The 9,801-nt window shown below is 44.1% G+C and overlaps 1 pseudogene across 1 annotated transcript; it reads right to left on the bottom strand.

Moving 5' to 3' along the window:
- Positions 1–1,368: 1,368 nt before the first annotated feature.
- Positions 1,369–2,788, bottom strand: LOC144691149 (uridine-cytidine kinase-like 1 pseudogene; annotated as a pseudogene). Its single transcript, XR_013579042.1, has 2 exons — positions 2,327–2,788; positions 1,369–2,258 (listed from the first exon to the last, which is right to left on the bottom strand). The product of XR_013579042.1 is annotated as a uridine-cytidine kinase-like 1 pseudogene (transcript).
- Positions 2,789–9,801: the final 7,013 nt, after the last annotated feature.

Here is a 9,801-nt window from a genome sequence, read left to right as displayed (position 1 = left end):
TAAGAGATGCTGGATGAGCTAAGAGTTGACAAACAGGAATTGTTAGAGAGGTTGGCTGTATTTAAAGTTAATAAGTTGCACCGGCTCAACGGGATGCATCCAAGGACACTGAGGAAGCAAATTATGGAGCTATTGTTCACAATCTTCCAATCCTTCTAAAGTTCAGGTGTAGTGCCAGAGGACTGAAGAATCGCAAATGTTACACCCTTGTTCAATAAAGGGTGTAAGTATAAACCCAGGAACCACAGGCAAATCAGCTTAATCTCAGTAGTAGGAAAGCTTCAACATGTAATAATCATGAATAAATCAAAAAGCCACTTGGGCAAGTGAAGGATAGTTAAGGAAAGCCAGTATGAATCTATTAAGGAAAATTATGTTTAACAAACTTGATTGAACTTTTTGATGAAGTGTAAGGGATGGTTGATGAAGGTAATATGGTTGTTTGGTGTACATAGACTTCCAAAAGGCATTTGATAAGGTGTCACAAAATAGACTTGCTAGCAAAGTTGAAGCTCATGAAATAAAAGGGATAGCGGCAGCGTGTTTACAAAGTTGACTGAGTGGCAGGAAAGAGAATGGTGGTGACCAGTTCTTTTTCAGACTGGAGGAAAGTGTGCAGAGCCTGGGTTTGGTACTAGGGTCACACCTTCTTTGATCTATATTAATGACCTAGACTTGGGCATGCAGGGCCCAATTTCAAAATTTGCAGATGACACAAAGCATTGGGAACTGTGAGGAGGATAATGATAGAGTTCAAGGGAATGTAGACAGGCTGGTGAAATGTGCAGATATGTGGCAGGTGAAATTTAATCCAAAAAAGTGTAAAGTGATACAGGTTGGTAGCAAGAATGAGAAAAGACAATATAAAATAAAGAGTACAATTCTAAAGGGCTTGCATGAGCAGAGGGCTTTGGGCGTATTTGTGCACAGTTTGTTGAAAGTTGTAGATGGCAGGAAAATGCTTAAAATAAATATATGGGATCCTGATCTTTATAAATAGAGGCATAGAGTAGAAAAGCAACAAAGTTATTGTGAATCTTTATAAAACTCTGGTTCGGCCTCAACTGGAGTATGGCACCCAGTTCTGGACAGCATACGTTAGGAAGGATAAGACCATAAGACATAGGAGCAGAAATTAGGCCATTTGGCCCAAGGAGTCTGCTCCGCCATTCAATCATGGCTGATAAGTTTCTCAACCCCATTCTCCCGCCTTCTCCCCATAACCTTTGATCCCCTTACCAATCAAAAAAAAAGTAAAAGGTCGCATTAGATATCGTTAACATTTTAGGATAGAGGGATGATGCTGGCACCATTAAGGGTAGTGCCTCTTTTGTAGGAGATCCTAAGTGAAGCCTCTGTGCTTGAAGACTTAAATATAATTAAAGATACATTTATGTGAAAATATCAGATAAATTTTGAAAATAGTTGACATTCCAAACATGAACTCTGATCTAAAAATTCTAACATAAAAAGTTCTGTTTTATAACATATTCCAAATAAATCTTAATTGACAATTTGAATTCAGAAAAGGAATGTTCAGCTTGCTCTTAGATACAGTTAAAATTATGTTCATGTACATCAAATGCAATCTTGTTGCTCCCAAGCAAATTTCTCTTGGGTCCCTCATGATATACAGAATGACACTCAGTAGTCCATGCCCTCATCACTCTCATATCAATCAGATGGTGCATCGATGCCAAAGTATTGGTCACCAAAGTTACCTATTCCAGGGATAATGTGAAATTCATCATTTACTTTCTTGTCTACAGCAGCGGTAATGATGTTAACCTTAGGAAAAGCATAAGCTACCGAGTGCACTCCCATTTCAGGTATCAGCAATGAGAGCAGGAAAATTTTATCTTCTTGCACATCATTATCCAGAAGGACTCGAACTGCCATCATTGCAGCAGCTCCTGTTGACACTGTACTGTCCATCAGAATGACATAATCCTCTCTGATATCCTTAGGTAATCAAAGGTAATGTAGCTCAGGCTCCCCTGTGTCATGGTTAGTCTGAATAAGAATCTTTCCTAGTCTGATATCCTTGCACACTGCCGTTAGTGCCTGCTCCATTGTTTCACCAGCACGAAGAATGGAGACTCCTGTTATCCTTTTTCCACCAAACTTCTTTCCTTCATACAATTCCCCTTGGTGTGTTTCCACTGTAACAGGCTTAAGTGACAAGAAAGAAAGGGCATGTTCAATCAGCAACCTCATCAATCTCTTTCAATAGAAGATGAACTCATCTCGACTTGTGCCTTTATTGTGAAAATTATGTGAAAATATCAGATAAATTTTGAAAATAGTTGACATTCCAAACATGAACTCTGATCATCCATAATTGTGTGCAATCCTCTAATCTGTGGAGTGCTTTCAAGGACACTTAGCTTATCTGGCAGAGATTGCCCTTGGTGGGCAGAGGCCAGGGCTGCTATATCCCAGCGAAGTTTCCTCTTTTCAAGCTGACTATGGAATGCTGGACAATCAGGTCAAGAGCAACAAAGTTTTCTCCACCTCACGGAACTACAATGTCTGACAGCTGTACAGTTGGCTCTATGTACTGCTCAAAGGCAGGCTTGATGGTGCGCTTGCTCGTCCTCAGACGTGGTGGCTCAGGTTTACTTTGGCTTGTTGTTCTTTTCCGTGGAGAAAGAGATGGAGTTAATGGTAGCCGAGAGAACAAACTATCCAAGGAATCCTCACCACTGCCAATGTCCGACCTGGAGATGCTCCTATCCTCCTCCTCCTCCTCTTCCACCATTGCCATCTGGTCCATGTTCCCCGCCATGGCTTCCCCGCTCTCTGCTCCCTTGTGATTAGGATGTGAAGGCTTTAGAGAGGTTGCAGAAAAGATTCATGAGAATGGTTCCAAATATGAGGGACTTCAGTTACCTGGATCGATTGAAGTAGCTGAGCTTCTTCTTCTTAGAGAAGAAAAGATTGTGACGAGATTTCAGAGAAGTGTTCAAAATCAAGAGGGGTCTAGACAAAGTGGATAGAGAGAAAGTGTTCCCAATGGCTGAAGGGTCAAGAACCAGAGGACACCAATTTAAAGTGATTGGCAAAAAAACCAAAAGCCGCATGAGGAAAAGCATTTTTACCCAGTGAGAGGCCTGGACCTAGAATCCACTCTGAGGGTGTGGAGGAAACGGATGCATTCAGGGGCTTTCACAGAATAATTATAAGCTTCTGAAGACAAAACATTTTCAGGGCTATGGAGAAACAGAAGCGGAGTGGGACTCGCTGAGTTGTTCTTACAGAAATCACAGACTTGACAGACTAGATAGCCACCTCCTGTGTTGTAACCATTCAATAATTCTATGACATATAATCACTGCTATAATTATAGTATAAGAGTCTGGCACATATAGAGCTAATGTAGGACTGAGTACAGTACCACCCACACATTGATGTAAGAAGGCACATGACCCAGACCCAGTGTCAGTATGGTGTAGAGCAGAGATGCGTATAGAGCTAAGCATGGAGACAGCTCCTAGCTTGTACCCTTTCCTTTACGTGTGTGAATAGTTCTAGTAGGTAATAAAGGCTTACAATTAACCTCCAGAAAGCTATGGAGTGTAAGGGGTACACGAGGAAACAGGCGAGTACACCAGAGTGAGACGGAGACTGAGTGAGTAGCAAATTAGGTTCACGTGGGAATTCAGTGCATGGGGGAAAGAGGTGTGGTATACATAGAAATTATTCTAAGTTAATTAAGTGAGTCATTAAATTAACTAAATAACATAATTAACAATGGCAAATCAGATGTTATGTTGCAGCTGTGAAATGTGGGTGCTTTTGGACGCCATGGCAATCCGTGATAAACACGTCTCCAGGAAGTGTAAGCAGTTTGAGGAATTCCGGATTAGGATTATTGATCTAGAAGCTGAAATGCAAACTGCGCAACATAAGGGAGGGGGATTTGATACCTGGACACTATTCCAGAAGATGGTCGTGCCTCTGAGAATGGGCTCATCTGTTTTGGTCAGCAGTGAGGGACAGGAGGACGTGACTGTCAGTGAGGCAGGCAATGGGACTGAGCAGACAGTAGAGGAGGAGTCTCAGACTTTAAAATTTTCAAACAGATTTGAGGTGCTCACATCCTGTGTGGATGAAAGCGAGGTCTGCGATGTAGATGAGCTGGCCATGGCACCATGGTACAGGAAACTGTTCAAATAGGGGGAGCAAACAGGAATGTAGAGGTAGTAGGGGACAGTATAGTAAGGGGGGTTGACATTGTTCTCTGTAGCAAAGAGCGAGTGTCCAGATCGCTGTGTTGCCTGCCCAGTGCCAGGATTCAGGACATCTGCTCAGGGCTAGAGAGGAACTTGCAGTGGGAGGGGGAGGATCCAGTTGCCATGGTCCATATAGGTACCAATAACAGAGGCAGAATGAGGAAGGAGGGTGTGATTAGTCAGTATGAGAAGCTAGGTACCAAATTAAGAAACAGAACCTCAAAGGTAATAATTCCTGGATTATTACCTGAGGCAGGTGCAAATTGGCATAGGGCAAATAAGATTAGAGAGTTTTATGATTTGGATTATTGGGTTTGCTGTGTCCCGTGAACTAGAGCTGTGTCCTTAATGTCTACACACTATTCGGTGCTTGAAACAACGTAGGCAGAGAGATAAAGGCATAATACTGCAGATGCTGGAGATCTGAAACAAAAACAAAAACAAAAAATGCTGGAAAAACTCAGCAGGTCTGACAGCAACTGTGGAGAGAAAGACAGAGTTAACATTTCGAGTCCGTATGACTCGAAACATTCTGAAGAAGAGTCATACGGACTCGAAACATTAACTCTGTCTTTCTCTCCACAGATGCTGTCAGACCTGCTGAGTTTTTCCAGAACTTTTTGTTTTTGTAGGCAGAGAGAGACCGATTAACTGAACAAACACTTGTGTTTTGTTGTAACTAAGAACAGAGCACTAACACCATGTGTGTTTCTTCAACCACATCCAGCTCTAGACTTACAGTTACCTTGGAAGCCCGCGCTGTGTAGCGATTGGCCAATATGGTCACATGGTCAACTAACTACATTCTCTTAAAGGTACATAGCACTCCACTTTGCCACATCCCTCCCCTTTTACATGAAAGTACAACTGACAAGCATCACAACATCCCAATTATTTACATGAATAACTATTTACAAGTCACGTCTCTCAGGAGGCTTCCTCAGACGTGTCGAGCACTGTAGCTCAACGAACTGGGCTTGCTTTTCCGATCCCCCCTTCTCAGGGGTCGACTGTCCACCAGGCTTTTTGGTGGAAGTGGCCAAGTTTGTGCCTTCAACCATCTCAGGTCCAACAGGCCCCACCAATACTTCCAAATCGTGTGACATTTCTTCCACGGGCGGTGCAGACTCCCACGCAGATGATGCCGGCATTCCTTCTTGTGGGACTGTCTCTCTTCTCCGGAGATGACCCAGATGCTGTCTACCGACATAGAGGAGAGAGGTCCTGTCATGACACTTTGCCTAATGGCCAATTGGGCCCATCTCCAAAGTTCTTCACGAGAACTGTGTCTCCCACCATGAAATTTAAATCAGGGTTATGGTCATCATGTCTGGCCTTCTGGGCCTCTTGGCTTCTCTCCACCCACCCCCCTAACTTCAGCCTGATAAGAGTTAGATGGGTGTGGAGATGTCTCTTCATTAGTAATTCAGTGGGGGCGATACTAGTGGTCCTGTGTGGTGTTGTCCGGTATGCGAACAGGAACTGTGACAATCCAGTGATGATGGAATCCCCGTCCAGCTTTTTCATCCTGGACTTAAAAGTTTGGACTCCCACTCAACCATTAGAGGTGGGGTGGTAAGGTGAGGTTTTGATATGAGTTATTCCATTGAGGGTTGTAAACCTGTGGAACTCGCCGTTGGTAAATGCAGTCCCGTTGTCTGACATAACCACCTCTGGTAACCCGTGCACTGCAAAACTCTGGCACAAACGGTCTATGGTGACAGCCAACACGGGTGACTGGACTTTGTAGACATCCATCCACTTGGAGTGGGTGTCTATTAGTAAAAGGAACGTCGTGCCCAAGAAGGGCCCCACGTAGTCGACGTGGAGGTGCACCCATGGCCGCCCTGGCCATTCCCAGGGGTGCAATGGAGCTAAGGGGTGGTGGGGGGGTAGCTTTTGTACCTGCTGACATTGAAGATAACTTTTGACTAGAATTTCGATGTCCGCGTCCATCCCTGGCCACCACAAGTAGCTGCGCGCGAGCACCTTCATCCTACTAATGCCAGGGAGAGCGCTATGTAATTTGGCCAGTAATGGCCTTTGCCCTCCACAATAACCCTTGCACCCCAGTGCAATATGCTGTCCTGGCAGGTGAGCTCATATCTGCAACTGAAATAGGGCTTCATGTCATCCGGCTTGGGCTCGCCTGACCATCCATTCAAGACCTGCTCCTGGACAGGAGATAAAAGTGGATCTTGGCTTGTCCACTCAAGGGTTTGTTTGGCCTGGACAGAGGAGGAGTCCAAAAAAATTGGCACTAAGACAAGTTTCTGGGGAATTGAAACCTTCACATTGTTATCTGTCAGGGGGAGGTGGCTCAGCGCGTCAGCATGTGCAATCTGGCTTCCCGATTGGTGAATAAAAATGTATTTGTAAACAGCCAATATCAGTGCCCACCTCTGGATGTGAGCAGATGTGATGGGGCAGCAGCAGACGGTAGGGTGGGTGGGGGGGGTGGGGGGTGGGGTGATATCGCCCTATCCTCTCTAAATAATCCCAGCAGAGGCTTGTAGTCAGATACAATGTGGAAATGGCGACTGTGGAGTAATTGATGGAATTTCCTAACACCAAATACAACAGATAAGCCCTCCTTCTCAATGTGAGAATATTGTCACTTTGCAATGCTGAGCATGCAAGATGTATAACCAATGGGTCATTTGGAGCCACCAGTCATCTGATGTGAAAGTACAGCTCCCACCCTATAAGAGGACACATCACAAGTTAAAATCAAATATTTTTGGGGTCAAAGTGGACCAGTAGGGCTGATGATCTTAACAATTGCTTTACCTTCAGAAACACATCCTGGTGCGGAGCTTGCCAAGTCCATTTATGGTTTTTCTTAAGTAATGCGTATAACAGAGTCAGTACGATTGATAAATTTGGGAGAAATCACCCATAGTAGCTTATCATGCTTAAGAAGGCCTTTGGTTCTGTAGTGTTTCTCGGTGCAGGCGCCTCGCAAATGGTCTTGTCCTTTTCTTTCGCAGAGCACAGGCCCTGCGTGTCGACCTTATGGTCCAAGTAATCTACCTCTTTGGCTCAGAAAAGACATTTCTCTCATTTCAAGCGCACCCCCGCTTGTGAGAAGCATTTCGACATCTCCTTCAAATTAGCTAAGTGTTCCTCGTCAGTTTGTCCAGTGACAAAGACATCATCCAGATAAATGATGTCATGGGGCAGCCCCTGAAGCAGATTTTCCATGGTGTGCTGGAAAATAGCACATGACAACAAGACCCCAAAGGGAGTCGAGTATATTGATACAATCCTCGATGCGTATTGATGGTCACAAATTCCCTTGGGCCTTCTTCCAACTCTACCTGCTGGTGGGCATGGCTCATGCTGAGTTTTGAATATGTGATGCCCCCTACCAATTTAGAATATAATTTGTCAATTTTCAGCATTAGGTGTCTATCAAGTTTGGCCTCTCTGTTTACTGTTCACTTATAGTCACCACATAAGTGAACACTTTGGTCTGGCTTCAGTACAGGTACTCGGAGGCAATAAAAGTCATAGGGGAACATATGTTCAGATAATTGAATAAAGGAGTCCAGCCTTTAAGTTTGGAAGAATTGGGCACTAAATTTAAAACATAAACGGGTGAAGAAATAAGAGTGAAAGTGACCACAAGTCCTGGTGCAGTATTGGGACTAGTCTGTACGTCTACCCCTTATAGTAGCTGTGGAGGACCCCAGTTTAATTGGTTGAAATTGGCTCAGAAAGGTTAAATTGCAATGGGCTGAGATTTTTCAAATCAGAATGAGAAACTTACAGGAATTGTTACAAAAGTACGCTTCCATTTTCAGTGACGAGCTAGGAAGGATTCATGGGCTACAAGCGAAAATCCACGTAGACCCTAACGCAACCCCCAGATTTATCAGAGCCAGGCCAGTCCCTTATGCTCTATGTGCTGCCCACTCAGAAAATTGCACCGATTGTAAGATATCCAACTTTTCCAACCTGTTTATCCAGGTCTCAACCTTGTCCCGTAGAGCATAAGGGACTGGTCTGGCTCTGATAAATCTGGGGGTCGTGTTGGGGTCTACGTGGATTTTGGCTTGTAGCCCACGAATCCTTCCCTAGCTCGTCAATGGAAATGAAAGCGAACTTTTGTAACAATTCCTGCAAGTTTCTCATTCTGATTTGAAAAATCCCAGCTCATTGCAATTTAATCTTTCTGAGCCAGTTGTGGCCAATTAAATTGGGGCCCTCCCCAGCTACTATTATAAGGGGTTGACGTACTGACTGGCCCTGATACTACACCAGGACTTGACATATCCCTTACATTCAGCTCTTCGCCTGTATATGTTTCTAATTTAGTGCCTGATTCTTCCAAACTTAAAGGATGGACTCCTTTATAAAATTATCTGAATGTTCTCCTATGACAGGCAATGTTGCCCCAGTATCGACCTCCATCTTGGTGGGTTGTTCGTTGATTCTAATGACTACCTGGATTGGCTCAGTTCTAACCACTTTCAGGTTGTATAATGAATAGATGTCAGATTCTGCTTCCTCTGGTTCTTCAAAGAGACAGATTTTACAATTTCTACCTTTGTTTTTAAAATGCTGTCTCAGCCTATCCTGACAGTGCTGCATTATGGTGACCATTGCAGTGGCAGAAATAGCATTCGATATTTCTGAACTGTCGATCACCTGCAGGCTGCCTGGATGCATTTCTCTCATTAATATTGTGGTTTTCATTGTATTACTGTTGTTCTTCAATGGTCTGTACATAGGGAGCGTTCCCCGCCTTTCTGTGGAGTCCGAAGTTTTCATCCCTGTTGCTACCAGCCCTTCCCACCCTACAAGATGGACGGCGCCATTTTGTGTATCTTTTACTGCCTCCAAGTCTCTAACAGCCTCTCCATGGCTGTTGCCAATTCCAATGCCTTATTGAAATCTCGATTAGTTTCAGATAGCAATCGCTTTTGAACAGCATCGTCCCTGATTCCGTATATCAATCGGCCTCTCAACATGTCATTAATTGAAGTTCTGAACTCACAATATTTTGTTAATTCCTTTAAAGCAGCTACGTAGTCAGCAATTGTCTCTCCTTGGAAGTCTATTCCTCGAATGGAATATAAAACGTTGCAGAGTGACTGAAGGCTTTGGCTTCAGGTGTGTTTTTACAATAACTCGTCGAAAGTCTTCGCATGGGGGTGTTAGGTGACGTGAGGCTGTGGATCAGCCCATACATTTTGCTCCCACATGTGGACAAAAGAATTGCCCTTTTCTTGTCCCCCCTGCGATGTCGTTAGCGGTAAAGAAGAACGCTAGGCGTTCGATGTAATGAGACCAGTCATCGGAAACAGGATTGAATGGTTCAAGATGCCCAAACCGTGGCATACTCGATGACTAAGGAGACTGAGCTTTCAAACAGCTTTCAAGGTAGTGGTGAAGTAACATAGCTGGCTTACCGCGGCCTTCTTGATTGCCGTCAATTGATCCGGTTTCTTGTCGTCGCCAGTTTTATGTTTTGGGTTATATGGTTCGCTGTGTCCCATGAACTCGAGCTGTGCCCTTGATGTCTACACACTAGTCGGTGCTTGAAACAATGTAGGCAGAG

Source organism: Cetorhinus maximus, chromosome 15, assembly GCF_964194155.1.
Source record: "Cetorhinus maximus chromosome 15, sCetMax3.hap1.1, whole genome shotgun sequence".
NCBI lineage: Eukaryota > Metazoa > Chordata > Chondrichthyes > Lamniformes > Cetorhinidae > Cetorhinus > Cetorhinus maximus.
Note: the sequence above shows the minus strand (reverse complement) of the source record. Positions and strands in the feature narration are given on the sequence as shown.